The sequence below is a fragment of the Thunnus thynnus genome, chromosome 1 (genome assembly GCF_963924715.1).
Source record: "Thunnus thynnus chromosome 1, fThuThy2.1, whole genome shotgun sequence".
NCBI classification, from domain to species: domain Eukaryota; kingdom Metazoa; phylum Chordata; class Actinopteri; order Scombriformes; family Scombridae; genus Thunnus; species Thunnus thynnus.
Window position 1 is genome coordinate 17,712,860 of NC_089517.1, and position 18,615 is coordinate 17,731,474.

Genomic DNA, 18,615 nt, shown 5'->3' on the forward strand with positions numbered 1-18,615 from the left:
ATACTAATGAGCAGCCTGCCGTGTTTGAGGTGCGTGTGTTTGTATTGTTGTGTGTAATTGAGTCGCCACGGATGTGTGTCCTACATTGTGGTCGGAGGGGAGAATTAGAGAGCAGACGGTGTGTGTAATGACACGAACCCTTCCATCAGGATAAGTAATGATGGAGTAAATAGCTTCTGATCCTTGTGTCAGCGCCATACAGGGTATTTTTACTCCCAATCTTTGAACTGAGGTCGAGGTCACTGACTAACACCTGATGCTGAACGAGGTTTTCTTCTGACTGTCTGTCGACATGACGCAGCCTGTGTCTTATTATGCATTGTTAAATAAACACCAACAGGACTTGTCTGTGTCCACCACACCCACATGGAGTAAGTTAAGCACCATTTTAATGATTGACATGCTGTTTGTACAATGTGACCATCATCTGCACTGCTTTACCTGTCAGATTAATCAGTCTATCAAATTAAATATTAAAAAAAGATCTCCAAATGTGAGTGCAAATGTAAAATAAGTGAAATACCAGTGCAAAGCTCTGCTCAGAATCTTTTGTTATAGTAAAAACACTACTTTTACCTCTGTAAATGTCTCTCTAAACTCTTTTCTTTTCTCACATTTTAGCAGCATGCTGATAATGGTGTGATATTGCTGGCAAGGGAATAAAACATTTCATTTTTTATGCACCACTGTCAAGCTTTATGGGCAGTTAATATCTTTGTTTTTACCAGCTGTAAAGCATGCTGTTTAGTGAGGAGATTCCCATGTGGTGATAGGTGCCCTGCATAGTGGCACACTGCATAGTCCCCCCACTCAAAATGTCTTACAACCTTGTTGCCAGATATGGTTTCACCAGGGACAAAAGATGAGTCACCATCTGCAACTAGAAGTGATTTCATGATTGCATGACTGATTGCATGACAGGCCTGTATGTGTGTTTGTAAGTATGTGTCAGATAGAGAGACAGACAGTGAGAGTGTGAGTGTCTGTGTTAATGTTTGTGCATCTGGAAGTGAGAGGGAATGTGTGAGAGAGAGGTGTGCAAGTCAAAAGGCATTGAAGGAAAGGTGATATAACAACTGAACCCGGCGATACTGAAGCTCGACACTTATATTTTGAATATACATACAGTATCTAAAAGTTTTTTAGAACTGAACCAACTTCTAATTTTTAAAAATTGAAAACAGAATAAAGAACATCAGTAAGGACAGTGCTGCTGCTAATTAATTAAAGGAAAAATCTCTTCACAGAGCTTCTTCAGTTCAGTTTTCAATTCAGTAACTAAATTCATGTCCAGTGAGCCATTAAAAATACAGCAGTCACATACAGCACAGCTCAATAAAATACAGAGGACAAATAGTATGAAGTGCTCAGTAATAACTGCAAGTGCTGATGCTGATATCTCTATGAATTACAACTGACCCACATTAAAACACCAAAAAACTTCACTAGAGAGTTTCCATGAAACTGACTCAATGATGGCACAAAACAAACACTAATTGCGAGGAACATAAACAAAGTGACCGTTTTCACTTGTCAGTAAAGTGTAAATCAGTAACTCTGACAAACAGCTTACTGTAAGTGACGTCCAGCATTAAAGATGCTTCAACTTCTTTAATGTACTGTAAGGCTATAGCCTGTTCTACCACTTACACCCCCAACTGAAACAGATGGTGTTTTCTGCTCATAGGCTGTCTACTGAGTCAAGATGAATCAAATCAATAGCTTGTATTCATTACAAAGACTTTACAGCCCTCCCTCCAGCTTTAATTGCCATGTTGAATTACCACACATAGTCAGGACAACATAGAAATTCATTTAACACATTTTGTGGCAAAGACAATATGTTTCAAGATTAATTTTAGGGAAACATAATTACCAAAACCTTAAAAACACAAGTGATAAATCCTCTCTTCACCCCAGAGCCTATGAAAGTAAAAATCTGCAGGTTCATAAAGACACCTGTGTGAACCAACCTCAGCGTTCTTATGAGAGCTGAACAGGAAGGCATCAGTAAAATCTGATGTGACCCTATTTCCAGAATTCCTGAGATTGAGATTGTGCACATTCGAACCAGAGAGTTAAAATCATCATCTTGTGCCACCTGTTGGCTCAGAAACTACAGATAGTTTCAACTCCTACTCAAATTGTACTTAGATAGGAGGTGATAAATAAAGAGCAGAAAATAAACAATATGCCTGAGCGGAACTTATAGATATTAGATATCATGTGCATTGAAACCTTGATTTCCAAAATGCTTGCTGTGTATTCAGCAGGATCAGTTGTCTGGGGCATCTCTGTATACTGTAGATTGGGCAGTACGGCTAGCACCATCGCATCAAGGTGTTTGTGTAGAGTTTGTATGTTCTCCCCGTGCAGGCTCGGCTGTTTTCTCCTCTTTCCTCTCACCGTCCAAAGGCATTCAATTTAGGCTAGCTGAAGACTGCCAGCAGCTGTGAGTGGCTGTCTCCTCATACAGTATGTGTTTGTTCTGTTTTTCTGTGTGTAGGCAATGTGTGTTGGTTTTTGTTAATTTTATAATTATTTAATTTATTTTATAATTACTAAACCCGAGTCAATAATGTCATCAGGAAACAATACTTGAAGCAGCCACATAATGAATCATTAAATTAGAGAAAGATAACAGCTGGCGGCTTCTGTAGGTGTAATTATCTATTATTTGTAGTGTATTTGTGTCAATACTTTCAGTGTTAAAAATGAAACAGGTATCCTCATGCTTGTTTGTGTTGATGTCAGTGAATGATTGTAAATTTTGATGCCATAATGCGCTCTAAGTTCTGTGGTTTCTGACTCGCGGTAACAGCAGCTCATTTTTTACAAATATTGATCAGGCTGTCTTGGACTATACAGTATGAATGAACACAAGGCTGGCAATCTACAGGATGTTATATATTTCTTTAGAAGAGGATAGTTGATCATAGTAACATTTGTGATGAGTGAGAGGAATGGCTATATTGTGGAGCAAAAGCAGAGATACATTTTGTACTGTTGTAGTATTTTGTAGTTGGTTTGTCGAGGTCTTTCTGCAAGGTTGTTGTAATCTCTCCTGAACAGTCCAGGTGTAAATGTCAGGTGTCAAGAAGGGCTCAATGCAAGGTGTAAAAGAGGATCATTATTAATCCGGCACATGAATAGTCAGAAATAATTGCTTAATATTAGTAGAATTCAGATTCATAAGGAAACCTTTAATTAATATTATGGTTCAAAACCAATAGGCTGCAATCTTATTAGAGGTTTGAGACATACTGTGAGAGAGAAGGGAGAGACAGAGCAGTAATTAATAGAAACAAAGGTATTTTTATTCCTTGTTTAACTCTGAGCCACAATGTTGGGAATCAGGCCACTTAGATTTACAGACTCCAGGGACAAGACGGTGAGGCCATGAAAGGGGAAATATTGCTGTATTCTACGTAGCTGCACACATATTTACAACCAAAAAAGAATATGACAAAGGCTCACATCAAAATGATGACTGAATAGCAAAGTCAGACAGGAGGGGAGGCAAATAAAAAGACACAATGTGTCATAGAGAGACACAGATGGGTCGGTGTAGTGTGAGCAGGTCTGGAGTAATACATTTTTCAGTAAACTGTCACATCAATTACCCTCATGGTGTACAATTTGAAATGAAGGAATCAACAAAAACAAGGCTTTTTTCCTCTCTGATGAAGGCTTCACGCTGAAACTCATCAGCACATTTGTCAGACCATTAGCTCTAAATAAAAAACAAATAATCAAGATGTGAGATGACTCTTTTGCTTTTGCTTTGTTTTTTATATATATATGAGAGGTGTAATGCAAAGCCACTATCTGTATCTGTTTGTCATAAGATATCTGTATTTATACCACACTAAAATTTGTGAGACGTCACCTAAATTTTTTTTAATTTTCTGTATTAAACGTTTCTACTGCTATTTATACTTCTTATACAACAAGTCCAAATTAAATGACCAAATACGTTGTTTGACCATGTCCACTCCAGAACAACACATAAGAGTGCTTTCCACACATCAACAGGACAATATAATTTGCTTTCCAAAACTGTTACAAATTACTGTTAAAAAATAATGATGTGACAACACTGTGGTTAAGGTCTGATTAGTTTTAGGCACAAAAAACACTTGGTTAGGTTTAGGGAAAGGTCATGGTTTGGGTTAAAATGATCACTTTGTTACGGCTAGAGAAACATGTGGTTACTACTTCCTTAAAGTTAGGTGACCTTTGTCATCATGGCTACAATAATAACAATGGAGTTAAGGTTAGGGGACGATTGTAGTTACGTTTTTTTTAAAAACTGTCCCGACTTGTGGTTGGAAACGGGTCATTATGGCCGCTAAATGTCATCTGTCACTTAAACATTACTTTAGGTCATTTTTGAGCTGACATTTTGTCCTGGTATGTTGTTCTTCTTGGGAGGACAGTCTCTTCTTATATGCATTGGTATAAGTTTAGCTGCCAACAATATTTACAAAATAAGATATTTCAACCAAGTACCTGAGTTAATCAAACATGATTTGTGTGGAGGTTGTGTATGTAATCAGAGGATTCCAAAATTAATGTTTAGGTTTGTCCAAATTTTCTGTGATTAAAACTAAATGAGAAAGTGACTGATAAATAATAGCTCATTGGGTCATATTGCATAATTTTTTGTGCATGTGATGTGAGGATGAAAATCTGGACCTTTTGAATTGTCTCTGAAGAATGAGAAGGCTAAGGCTTTCATGGCCATTTTGCATGCACTTTTGAGGTGGCCCCTATCTTCAGCTCATCAGTTTTGTCTAATGTCAAGTGGAGGAAATTACTAAAACTGCAAAAATTTGGATGCTATTTGTATCTGCTCATATTTGAATAATGTATTGGTATTGGTTTACATCCCTATACTAAACCTGTTTTGGGAAGACAAATACAATGCAAGAGTTAGTGTATGTGTACATTTATGAATCATGTTTGTGAGTATATTAGATTTGGTTTGTGGTCAGACATGCCTGTGCTCTTACATAACTCTGTTACAGCAGCATGCCCATGCTAAAGACAGCATCCTAATTGTTCTCTGTGGTTGCGTTTCTTCTCTCTCCTCTCACTTGACCATGTTTGCCATCTTGTCTGGGTTTTGCTTTGTGCCTCGCAATTATTGATAAGTAGTAACGCGCAAGGAAAGCAGAGGGCCGGAGATGGCGGAGAAGATTTTGGAATCTGGATGAGGTTGCATCAAGAAGGTAGCCTACCACTGTACCAGCAGTGTGGGTTGAAAATGTTACAGGCAGATATAGGGGGCTGGTGGAGAAAGACAGAAATAGATAATTGGAGACAGAGGCAGAGAGGAAGAGAGAGAGAGAGGCAGTCTAGATTTTGAGAGAATATCTATGTTATGCCTCCCAGAAGTGAGTACCTTTGAAGAGGAAGCAAAAGAGAGAAAGAGACATACACTATGCCTTTTAATCAGTGAACTCATTGAAGCAAGGCTGGTCTCCAGACACTGTACACAGAGACAGTAAAGGGGAGACAGAGGAAAGAAAGGGAGAAACCAAGAAGCTGCATGTGCCTTTTTTGATACTGATTTATGTTTATGGATTTGGAGAAAGATGCTCTACAACCTTTTCTGTTTGGTATAATGCTGACAACAATAACACTAGATTTAGGTATCTTTTAAAATAATGAATTTCTTGCAGTCAGAACATGTAAATGTCTCAGTGTGAAAAGATAAGACAAAAGATGGCTAAGTTGGTACATAGAATTAACATACATGACGAATTTGTTGATGTATTGTGTGAAATAGAGTGTTGAATCTTCACATACACGCACCTTATTTCTGTCTGATCTAAGTAACAGACATCAATGTATTGTCAAAATACTAAGATGTCTGCCCTAAGATACTGTTCATATGATTCTTATTTTTATGGCAATTTTTATTTAGCTCAACAGCTAATTTGCACCCCTAGTTGGTTCAATTTGGAGTGGCTAGTTCCTCCTGCACTCCTTGTCTCTCCTAGCTCCCTTTTTTTGGCCTTGTGTCGTGTGTTGCCTGTCACTTCTTTTCACCTGTAAGCCATGAGCTTTACAGAGACGATGTAATGCATACAGAGGTTCATGTTATCACCTCAAGATCCCACCTCTCCTCAGCAGAGGTGCTCTAACCAACTAGTAGGAGACATTTGTACTGTGACAAAGAAGAAGCCTGGTATCACAGGGTACATACTGGATGATTCAGCACCTCACGATTTACACCCAAAGCCAACGTTCAGTGTCAATGCAGGAAGTAGTGTGCCCTTTAAGAAATGAGGCAGTTAGCAAGGGTGTGCAGGTTGGGCTGGTGGATGGGCAACTGACTTTCATGAAAGAGTGTCAAATTCACATCCTGATGTTTGCCTTTTTATTAACTGTAACCACAATCTGTAGTGTTTTTGTTGCCTAACCCAAACCATACGTTCACCGTAGTTTATTCGCCATACAAAATCTGCCCCTATCTTTAACCATATGGTAGTTGCACATGCCAAGATAATGTAAAAAAGAACTTTGCATTGGATTTAAAAGAAAGTTGTTATTGAACTTAATCTGTGGTTTCTCATAATCCAGCAACTTCAACATTCTTGTCTGGTGATAGGTTTGCAAAAACATGACCTGCGTACAGTTGTCAAGTGTTTGCTGGCGAGCCACTGCAGCTTGGAGCTGAACCCAGCTCTTTTGAGATGATGACCCAGGTGTTTTTACCCTGTGGCACCCTGGCACCCGTCATGCTTTTTCAACAGCTGAATGAATACTGAGACTTCATGGATAATGGCATTGTTCTTACAAGCTATCTGATTAGCATTTATTGTTGATCTCTAAACTACTGAGGTAACAAAACCTGCTACTTCCCACAACAACAAACTTAAAGTGGTGGTTACTTTATTTTGCTAGGTAGGTAGGATAGATAGATATTTTTTGAGAGTCCCATCACAGCCCACAGTGGCCTTGTGTGACTCTGAAAGGCTCTCAGGATGAGTAAGGCAGAGGGCTATTTGTGGTTTGTTCTCCTGCCCAGAATGGAGGCTGGAGAGAGGGAGCAGTGTCGCATCGAGAGTAAGAGTGCAACTTGGCTCTCCCCATATTATTGAACAGGACAGAAAAATTAATTGTTTAAGTGGAGGATTGATGGCTGGCTGGATGTGTGGCTGGCTGGAGTGATGGGTGGATGGATGGATGGATGGATGACAAAGAATAGGAGAAAGTCCAGATACAAGATGTGTGCACCCAACCTAGACGGAGAGAGGCGAGCAGGATATTATAAGAACAGATATCAGCAGTCTAGCCAGGAACAGATGGTGAGACAGAGTGACAGGATCTTCCTGCCAATACAGGGATGACAGAGAATACTGTCAGCATGTACATGTGCATGTACATTTACATATACATTTACATGTACATGTGCATGTACATGCACAGACACATACAAAGACAGTCTTGGACTTATAATAGTCTTGATGAGGGAGCGTCAATGATTTCAAGAGGTTGCATACTGTAGCTGTCACTGTCAGTCCCCCAACCCTTCATTTCCTCTCTCCTCTTTTATTCTGTTTCCTCTCCTTTTCAGTTCTCTGTTACTGAACCGACCCTCAGCGTCATCGTCTAACACACTCCATCCACCCTCCAGTTTGTATTTATTGTATCAGTCTGAGATTATATGATAATGCTTTTGAATGCTAACAAACAGTGTTGCCTGAGTGATATTTGCACTTTTATGTAATCCAGTTGTGGATCCCAGTCCCCAGCAAAAACAGTTATATTTGACTGGTAAATTATTCATTACAGGTAGTAGTAGAGAGACAATTAAATAAGCTAATGCAAAGAAGCTCTCAGGGACTATTAAATGTAGCACAAATGTGTATCATACTCATAGTTGCTGCTGCCCACCTTGATGGACAGAGACTGACCACACCGCTATCAGCCACCCAACGAATGTTCATGTTGAACTTTTCCTGCTAACTTTCACTCACTGTGCTCTGTGACTCAACAGGCGTTTGCTTTAAAAATGTGTACTTTTAGGTAGGGAGTAGAATAAATGATTGATAAGCATTTAATCATTTTTAATGACTGCATGAACTCAAATAATCATTAATTTATGACAGAGACATATGAAGTAAACATCTAAATGAAACAGGTCTCTGAGACATTTACACTCCCACCAAATTACTATGATTTATGATAACCCTTATGCAAACATTTGAATAAATCTAGTAATTTCCAGAACCAAATAGTTGGTATCCGTAAAAACCTCTTAGGTCAAGAATGATACTGTAAACTCTTGACATAGGCAAGTGTTTAGAGACTAGTTCTATTAGACCACATTTTAGTTGTTTTCTATAAGTACAACTAATTTATGAATAGGACATTCACAAATGGATGGATTAATGAGTCATTGACCCTCTTTCCCTAGCTTTCTATTTTCTATTTGTATTGTGGCTTTTCGCACCAGTCCATCTTCATATTTACAAACATCGAGTACTCTTCCAAGTCTCCACTCATTGTGGGGAATCTCCTCCTCTTTCAGACATTGTGCCTCCTCTTCAAGCTTCGGGGTTTTCTTGTATTGACTTTCCCTTTAATTGTTTCTTCAATGTTGCATTCTCTCTCTGCAGCTCCAGCCTGGCACAGCGACTCTCCTCCAGCTGTAGCTCAAACACCTGATACTGGCTCTGCTGCTTCAGGTCCTGTTGCGGAGCCCTCATCTGTCTGTGTGCCTGTAGTTGTGCCTGCGGATCCTCTATCTGCTGCATGTATCGCTGGGTCATCTGTCTGCTCCACTCAGTGTATTGCTGGGTCAACACTGCACACTGCTTATCTAGATCCAAGTGGTGCATTGTCTGTAGTCTTTTCCTCTCAGACAGCAGATCTTTTTTCGCCTGTTTCTCTAACATCTGCAGCTCCACGGTGTGGCTGTCTCTCCTCAGCTAAACACTGGCTTTGGGGCTCCTGCAGCAGCTCCCTCAGTTTTTTGTTTATCGCCTTGGTCTCTTGAACCTCCATCCTCAACCTGTCAATTTTGAGGTTGCAGTGACAATCGTTCTCCACCTGCAGCTTGTCCAGTTGACTCTGTAGCTCAGTTATCGGGATCTGCAGCTCCTGCTCTTGGTTCTGCCCTCTCTGCTCGCTCTCAGCAACAGCGGCATTCATCTCCACTCTGAACTCTGCTCTAAGGCGATCCTCACACTCTGCCCTGATGCAGCCTTCGGTGTGCCGCTAGAACACTCCTCTCCTTGTTCAGTCGGCTCTGTTCCAGGACTTTCTCCTCCAGCTGATGTTTGTCAGCTCTCAGAGACGCTATCTCTCTCTGCTGTCTGCCCTGCTGCCTCTCTGCATCATCCTGTATCTGAGCCAGTCGACTCCGAGTCTGACGCAGTTCCTCCTCCAGAAGAGAGCACAAGGGTGCAGGTTCAGGGCTGACCTTTTCTTTCTTTTCTTGTTGATGGATTAATGACTTCAACTGATAGATCTCACTGCTGGCATCTTTCAGTTTTTTCTCAAGTCCCTCCCTTTCCTTCTCCAGCCTGCTGCATAGCCCCTCTCCACCTCTGCTCTCCTCTAAGAGTCCTTTCACCTTTGTTGACTTTACGACCCATGGTGAGCTGAGGACGATGCTGAAACCCAGGTCAGTCTTGATGGCATATGGCTCATCATCACCTCCTGTGATGACTTTTCGTGGTGCCAATTCAATGGAGCAATCGTAGTTTATCAGGAGTCTGACCTCACAATTAATTTCCTGTGGTATTCCGTTCAGATGTTTCCACCTTTTGGCAGTTTCAGCGGTAGGAATGTAGGAACATTCAAGTGGGATGAAATCTCTGGTAAAGGCAGGTGTTAAGTTGATAAAGCTTTGTGAGGAAAACTCTCTAAGTCAAAGCCCACTGACGCCTTCACTCTGAACAATAGAATCTTTTCCCATCATAGTGGTAAGCTTTAACTTGACTGGCTCTAAACCTGCTCCCATCTTCTGACATACCTCTTGGTCTACAAAAGTGTTGCTACTCTATGTATCCAGAAGGGCATAAACTAAGCTCTCTGTTTCAGGGGTGGTGTTTGAAGAAATCTATTCGCGTACTATCATGGCTGTGCTTCCACCATGGCTTCTGTCTATGCAGCGAGAAAGGGAAAGTGTGTTTTCTTCCGCTTGGATAGCATGAGAAGAAGATGTGTCTGCAGCAGCAGAAGGACGGTCTTCATGAAGTAGTGTTGGATGATGTTTCTTACATATACCACAAGTAGCTTTATTCTTGCATTCGTTTGAATTGTGTCCTCTCCTAAGACAGCCAAAGCACAGGTAATTCAGGTCAAACATGAACCTTCTCTCCACAGGTTTATTGGAGAACTTCTGGCAACTGTGGATGGAGTAACTTTCTCCACAGCACATGCATTTGACTGGGTGTGAGAGTGAAAATGAGGTGTTTACTTTCTTGGATCTGTTTGGAATCATTTGAGCTGTTCTCTGCGGCACTGTATATTTTCATCACTGTACTTGATTTATCTGGCGCTTTCACATTTGTGATGAATACATTAGCCTTTGGGCGCTTTATATCTCTAGATGGCTTTTCTTCAGTAGGCTTCAAGGCATGGTGGGATGCCACAGAATTGCATGCAATTTCTGCTTCTTGTGCCATAAAATCAGCAAACTCCTTGAAATTAGGGTATTTCTCAGTTTGTGGCAAATGCTTTGTGACATGAAGATTCCAGCGAGAGGTCACCCAATCAGGGAGTTTTTGGAACATCTTTTGATTCTCTTCACAGTCATTTAACACCTGAGGCCCTTTGATGTATGGCATGGTATTGCTGCAGGCTGTCAGAAAATCACTGAATTGTCTCAGTTTAACTGACTCCCTTGAGCCAATCTTTGGCCAGTTATTCAGACACAAGCTGGGAACTGATTGACTGGGGAAGACATTGGGAGCAGGGCAGGGCTAACAAGACTGATGCAGGGCAGGTGTGGAGGACAGGAACACAGAGGGGAAACACAGAGCAAACAGAAAACCAAAAACCGAGAAAACCCAATGTAACCATGCACAAATCGTCCCAGAACTCACATAAACACAACTTAAATAAGTGCACAAGTCACAACGAGCATGCAGCAAAATAAACTTCAGCATATATTGCTGTTGACAAAAACATGAATAAATCAGTCTGTCAAGCAGAGTGGCTTGCATATTAAGGCTGCATGTAACAACATAAATCAAACTAAAGGACAACTGCAGCTCTGAACAACATAACTAGTGTTTCAGTTCACTTTAGCACTTAGTTCCAACGAGAGTAAATGTAGAAAGCAACAGTATCTCAAGTGGTCCTTAAATATAATCTGCAACCTCTCTTATCTGTCCTACTTCCCACTCAGTCTAGCCTTAGACAGAAAAGCCTGAGGGCATCTGGTGGACAGTGGAGGGACACTCTGGGACAGAACCATAACAGACAAGGAAGCTGTTATGGAAACAAAGTCAAAATTTGTCTTACATTAACCACCAGAATTGGTGTCTGTAAAATCTGTGGTGAGTTATGGATTGTGTGCTTGCAGAAACCTGCTCGATTAGCTGTGCAGTCTGAGGTTATTGAAAGTTTGGGCAAGTCACATCATTACCTAAATCACTCCCAATAGTTTGCTAACTTTGGTGATTCCCTGACGTTTGACGTTTATGTCCAAATAACTGCAAAACTAGCCTCAGCTTGTGTTTAGTGCTAATTGGCCAATGTTAGCATCCTAAAATGCTAAACTAAATTGGTGAACATGGTAAACATTATATTGACTAAACAACAGCATGTTAGCATTGTCACTACGTGCACATAAGCATGCTAAAGTTAGCATGGCTCAAAGCACTGCTGTGCCTAAACAGCTGTCTGTAGACTGTTTGTCCTGTTACTTGATAAATGACTCAATCAGTTCAGCTTCTACTGAAGCTAATATTTTTGCCTCTTCCCTCTCTTTGTCCTCTTTGCCCCACTCTACCATGAAACAGTTGAAGTGGCACTCACACCCCTTAGTGTTTGAGAATTTGAGCCACTTCCCCATGTCAGCCTTCAGCTGCCAGTTTCACTCTGCTCTGAGGCCTGGAAATCTCGGCTTTCGGTTCTCTCCCAGTGGTAAAGGCTGCAGTCTTTGTTGCTGGATGAGGTGCTTGCCTTGGACGAAGCCCTCGAGGATGACATCTGCTGTCTTAAGCGCCTGTTCACTGTGCAAGCCGCTGTGTCCGTCTCAGGGCCGCTGAGCAGCAGCTGAAGATGTGCACCAGCTTTCTTCTCCTGAGGCACCGAGGGCATGGAGGTGACTCCTGAGGAACAGAATGGACAGGCTGTTGCGGAGGCAGTGAATTATTTTAAGAAAATTCTGAGCAAGTCACATTAAAATGCACATTTCTCAATGTTTTGACTTTTCCCATCTGTCTCCTCAGTTTCTTTGTACATTTCCTTCCCCATTGCCAGACACATTACTCTTTCCCTCTTTGATATATGATTTATTTTAGCAATATCCATGTATTCCCTGGGTTACTATTGACAACAAAAAATGTATTCTCTCCTCCTTTCACTCATCAGTAGTCTGCTCACTCTTGGAGGATGGCTCTTATTGTCTTGTTTGTGTGGCCAGTGCTGTGTGTTGTCTATCTTACAGTGGATTCAGTGGATTTGTGTTTGTGGGAGAGACAGAAGCAACAAAAAGGTTATATAAACAATTTAAGGTATAAATGTAAATATAGAACATAAAGTGTTTTTAAAAGCCTGGTAGGGCTCGACACAGTCATTCTAACCTCTCAATATAAGTCACCCATGTTTTCCATTACAACGAAACGCCCACCACCTGCACACTGATGATTGTAATTGCCATATTCTTGTGATCAGCTATCTATACAGTGTCCTCTCCCCAGGGGAATGAGATGGAGAAATATGAGTGTGTGTGTATTTGTTTACAGGTTAACATAATGGAGGGTCCCATCCTTTTGTAAATGAGGGTGTTTGCTCATGCATATGTGTGCGTCTGTGTTTGCAATGATGTGTGACAACGTACGCATCAATTTTTGTATCAATGTCAAGCTGATGTTCTCCTGCTCCAGCGTCATTTCTCTGCCTTTCTCCTTCAATTTCCCTCCCTCTGCTTTTAATGGATTGTTTTTATTTTCCCTGTGTGTCCAAAACCATCATACATTTAAAATGCTTAAATTATAGTGATGGAAAGTGGCCAAGAGAGCAACGATGGCACTCCACTGAAATTTTTGGAGAGAGGGGAGGAGAGTAGTTAAAGCGGAGGTGATTTGAAGAGTAAGAAAAGAAGGGTTGAACAAACAGCTGAGTTAATATATCTGCATGCATCTACAGTTTTAAACTATAGAAAAAAGACTAAGACTAGGCCATCTAAGCCCCTAAATATCCAATAGTTCTACAGTCATGCTATGCTAAGCCCAAGATGTTTTTGCCCCTCTCAGACAGACACACTGACACAGGATCAACCCATGTTAGAGGTTTATGAACATGTGTTATCTGACTTGCTTGGCTTCGTGGTCAGGGTGATCGTGATCTTGGCTTCAGTTTGAAAGGGTGATCACTGTAGGAACTATATGATTACTCTAATACTGTGTAATAATTATATGGTTACCATAAGAAAGAAAAATGGAGATTGCTCATTGCTGATTGGCTCACTATAATACAACACTTCTAACATAATTTTAGTTTGACTACCGTCCTAAATAATTGCACAAAGTGAAGTAAAGTGCACATAACCATAGCAAATATAGCCCATATAGGCTGATATCGATATAATTTTATGATGAAATATGGGCCAGTATTTTTTTTTTACATATCACAAACAAAGTATTTTGATAAGGATGCCTTTATATGTACTGACCTGAATACTATGCAGTTGAAAAACCTGTCAGTTGGACAACATTGTTTCTAACTACTGTATTACTTTGGTCAAGTTCTCATAGTAACTATACATACTGTGTCACCTGTTATGTGTTACCAGTAAAATGAATCAAAGTAAGCTGCTTTGGGTGAAAGTGCCAATGTAATGCAAACAAATACCCTGTATACTGTATGCATTTGTATATACATGTACATATATACATATGGCAGACCAAAATCTTGTGTGAACAGTGACAACAACCAGTGATTGACCTGTGACAGCACCTTGAAACATATGTCCATCCACTCACGTGAAAAAGTTTGTGTGTGAACATGTAATGTAATGTAACATATGCATCTACAGTAGGTGTGGTAGCCGACATTGGTTAAAATGAGTGAGAGAACTGAGAGAGTAAAAAGTGTACAAGAAGTGTACAAGAGCGTTGGAAAAGGGAAGGAAGGAGAAAGACAGACAGAGTCAGGACATAAAAAGAGAAACTCTGGGCCTGGTTGGTGGCTTTGCTGGTTGTTTACTTTGTTGGATTGATTGGTTTCTGGAGATTACAGAGTTACAGGAGAGAGAACCAGACAGCTGGGTACAGGGCCGGTGTTTATTTATAAATAAATGCTTTGAATAATTTAGAGGAACCATCAAGAGACCACATGGGCTATTCCCAACTTGAATAAGCAGGGGATATAAATACCAAATCCTGATTTTTATGGTCCTGTCGGGTCAAGTTTACCTTAAGAAAAAGGTTCAACCTAGAAAGAGAAGCTGTACTGGCTCTCAGTGGAGAAAAATACTTAATCAATTTCCCTGATAGAAAGCAGATGGATATGATGAAGATTATTTTAGATAACATCATTAGACTACATCATTAGACTACAGTTTGTCCCGTATCTTCTTGAAACAACATCAGAAAATCCTCAGGCTATAATCTCTCTATTCATCCATTTTTTTCTCCTTCTCTCTCTCTCTCTCTTGTCTGTCTCTTTATGTCTCTCTATCTACATATGCCACCGCATTTGCAGTGTCTGCTCCTCGTGATGTTGTCCTAGATTGCTGTGGCACTGGGGCAGAGAATCATAAAACAGTGCTGTACTGCATGGATCATAGGAGTACAAATCAGACACACAGAGGCAGAGATAAATAGCAAAAAATAGCAAATGGGGGAACTGTGTCTGTGCATGCGTATGCTTGTGTGAAAGGAACAGAAGTGTGTGTGCCAGATATTGTGATGGAAAGGGAAAGAGATAAAGAGGACACTACAGAGGAGAAACACAGATAGGCGAAATGAGCTAGTGTTTGTTGTCTTTGCTTTTACTTGCACTGCAACTCATCCACACCTGGCTGATGGTTAGAATACAGTATCGAACCCTGTTGAAGAGCTACATGTTAAAAGGCATCCTACAAGCTAGCACCATTATAGCTACATCTATGAATACTGTCAGAAATACAACAACAATGAAAAAAAAACATGAAGCCCAACCAGATTTTCTGTTTATTTTTAACAGCAGAGTTGCATCTTCTAAGTTGTGGATGATTGAATTCAGTACATGGGTTGGTGTTTCTATAAGACTCATGTAGCCTTCAGTATTTCTTTTTCCTCTGTCCTCTACACCCCAGAACAAGTTACAACCTGTTACATCATCCATCCAGACTCACTTGATAAAAGCTTTGATTCACTTGAGTTCAATGTTCATGTTCGTTTATCATATTGTGTGGTTTCAACAGTTAAAGACACTTGAGTCATTGCTGAAGTTGGTTCGCAGCATACTTCACATTTGTTAATAGGGGATAATAAGTATACTGTAGAGGTTCCTTCACGCTTGCCTCCTCTGCTGTGGGTAGAAAGGACATGTAAGTATAATATCCACTTATTCAGTGTTTGTTAGACAATGTTTATTTCAAGAAAGAGAGAAAGAAAATCATTAAATGCTATGTTTCCATTGAAAATTTGTAATGGTGATTTAGTGCGTTTACTCTCTGACTATCTTGCGAAAGAGTCTTTCATTTTTATAAAATTAAATTTACTCATGTACTGTATGTCCATGGTATTCATTGGTTTTCCATCAGAGGAGCTTAATTTTAATTTTGTCTAATAAATTGGTGTTGTAATGACGTTGAATGTGTGGACTGATTTTAAAAACAGGTATGGTGGTGCAATGAAGCACTAATGAGAAGCTCTAATGACTAAAATATAATAGTTTCTTGTAAAAAAAACCCAAAAACCCTACAAAATCCACAGTATCCTCTCAACCTTGTCTCCTACAAATTATATTTTGTATACTACCAAAATGTTGGCCCAATCATGTTGCATTGCCAAACGTAATCGCTGCCTGGATTACATTCACAGGCAATGTTTTTTTTGTTTTTTTTATTAAGTGCTTTGGTCAAGTTTAGGGAAATATTGTGATTTTCCTTAAATGTTAATAAACATGTTGAGCTTCTAGTCATTGCAGACCTTTTTCTCTGTATTAAACCAAACCCATCTTTCCCTAAGTTTAACCAAGTTCTGCCAGGGCCTAAACATCACCATAAAAAGGTTAATATTGCTGTAGTTACTACTAGCAGATATTGTACTGCAAGACAATATTTTGGTAAAAAATAAAACTACTTCATTGTCACTGAAGTTTCTAGCAAAATGTATTTGGCGTTGCCAATTAGTCGCATACAAATGTAATTTCTAGGAGAAAGGGTTGATCCTTTTCATGATGGAGCTCAGTTACATTTGTTTATTGTTGTTTTTATTACAGATTCAAATACCTGATTACATATTTTGCCAACTAAAATGTCTGACTGCAAAAATGGTAGCAAAACGCCTTCAGCAATCAAATAAAAATAAATATATATGATATGCTTTGCAAAGTGGTCAGCAGTAATGTAAAATATTTGGGATTTATAGTAAATAGCTTAAAACATGCATAAATATACATAGTTTTAAAAAAAAATGTGTTGCCAGTACATTACAGTACACATATCATATTGGTAGCTTTATTAGCTGCATTTTAAAATTAGCGTCATACATACTTGCATATACAGTACACACAATTTAATAGGCTTCTTAGAGTATGCAGTAACAATGTATGGCTTCACTGAACTACAGTAACATTTGTGAGACATTTAAAAATTTGCAACTGCTTTTAGGTCATCATTTATATTCCTTTCCCTTGAATCTTTCACCACCCTGTGTCTCCATGCCACTATCTCTTCCTTTACTGGCCTTCTCTTTCTCTCTTTTTATCTCTCCTGGCTCTTTGGTGAGTCACCTTGCATGTCTGAGTAATTATACACACCCACAGACGCACACATGCACAACAATGCAGACATAAACAAACTTAGTATACGAGAGATATTTATTCAAAATAATCAAAGTGAAATTGTCATTATTTTAGTTGAGTAGGAATTCAAAGATATTAGCAGTAAACTGTTCTCAGGTATCAACACTATCCGAATTAATTCTCTGATCAGATAAGTATAAATAGTATTGATACATTGCCTTCAATAACTGAAAACGGCACCTGTTGGTTTATGTACTGATGAAATAATAAAATATGATCCACAGAGGTTTGAATAATATAATTGTGACTTTTAAGGATTATCAGATGCCAAAACACATCACAGCATAACACTATGATAACATTTTATTAATCTGTAATGTTATCACAGAGAAAATTATTTTATTCTCTGTCCCAGTGATTGTGAGATGACAAACAGTAGAAATACACTGGTCATATTAAAAAAGGAGGAATGCAAAATTGCACGTTTTGACTAATATTGAGATATAAATTGCAATTACTTTCTTTAAATTTTCTGAAAATGTAACTCCACCCCGAGGACCCAATTTGGAGCTTTTAAGGTGATACAGTAAGAAACAAACAATTATATGATGTGCTTAAATGATTAACTGGGAGATTCTAACCAATCTTTTCACCCGCCAGATGTGTCATTTCAAATCAAATCAAATCAAATTTATTTATAAAGCACATTTAAAAACAACAACAGTTGACCAAAGTGCTGTACAATCATGATAACAAAGGCCATTTACACTTGAAAACTACTGGGCTACAACGTACATGTAGCTGATGTGGGGCGATCACCTTGATCATTTATATAAAAAAAAATTGTTACTCTAATGGTGTCTGACAGTCCCTTCCTGATTTTTTCAATCATCAAAATGATACAGAGTGGTGCATCTTCTTCAACAATACCATCTTTGCTCAAATGTAAATAGTACAGGCATCAGCATGCAAAGAGCATTGACAATGATTAATCATTCCACTCTGTTTGCATGTATTCAAATGACGTCACATTGTGTTGTAGCAAAAGTGGAGCCATGTTAAACATTATTGGTGAACAGCTCTGCAACTTATGCTGAATCAACAATCAAAAATGTTACATCTTTTCCCACAGTACCGGTGTCTGTCAGAACAAGGGATAAACCAAATTTCTTTCTTCTTTTATCAAATACACAATAAGTAGGTCAGTGTTCTTTAGCTGCAGAGGTTATTTTAATATTGGAATACAGAACAGTAATTAATAGAAAAATATAAACATATATATTCCCATATGTCCAATGTCAGTGCCATGAAGTGTCTGGTTGGGGCTAATCGTGTGCCTGCTTCCTCGCAGACCACCCACTGCTCTAAAGAACACAGAAAATCATTGCTAATACCCAGCAGCTTCATGCACTTAATAGCAAGGTGCATTAGGTTACCGACGTCATGCCCACTGGCTGTTGCAAAGAA

At 39.4% G+C, this 18,615-nt stretch overlaps 1 protein-coding gene across 1 annotated transcript in view; it reads left to right on the forward strand.

The window, feature by feature from the left end:
- The window catches only part of syt7b (synaptotagmin VIIb), a 110,950-nt gene that overhangs the window by 1,013 nt on the left and 91,322 nt on the right, over positions 1–18,615 (forward strand). The window lies entirely within an intron of this gene.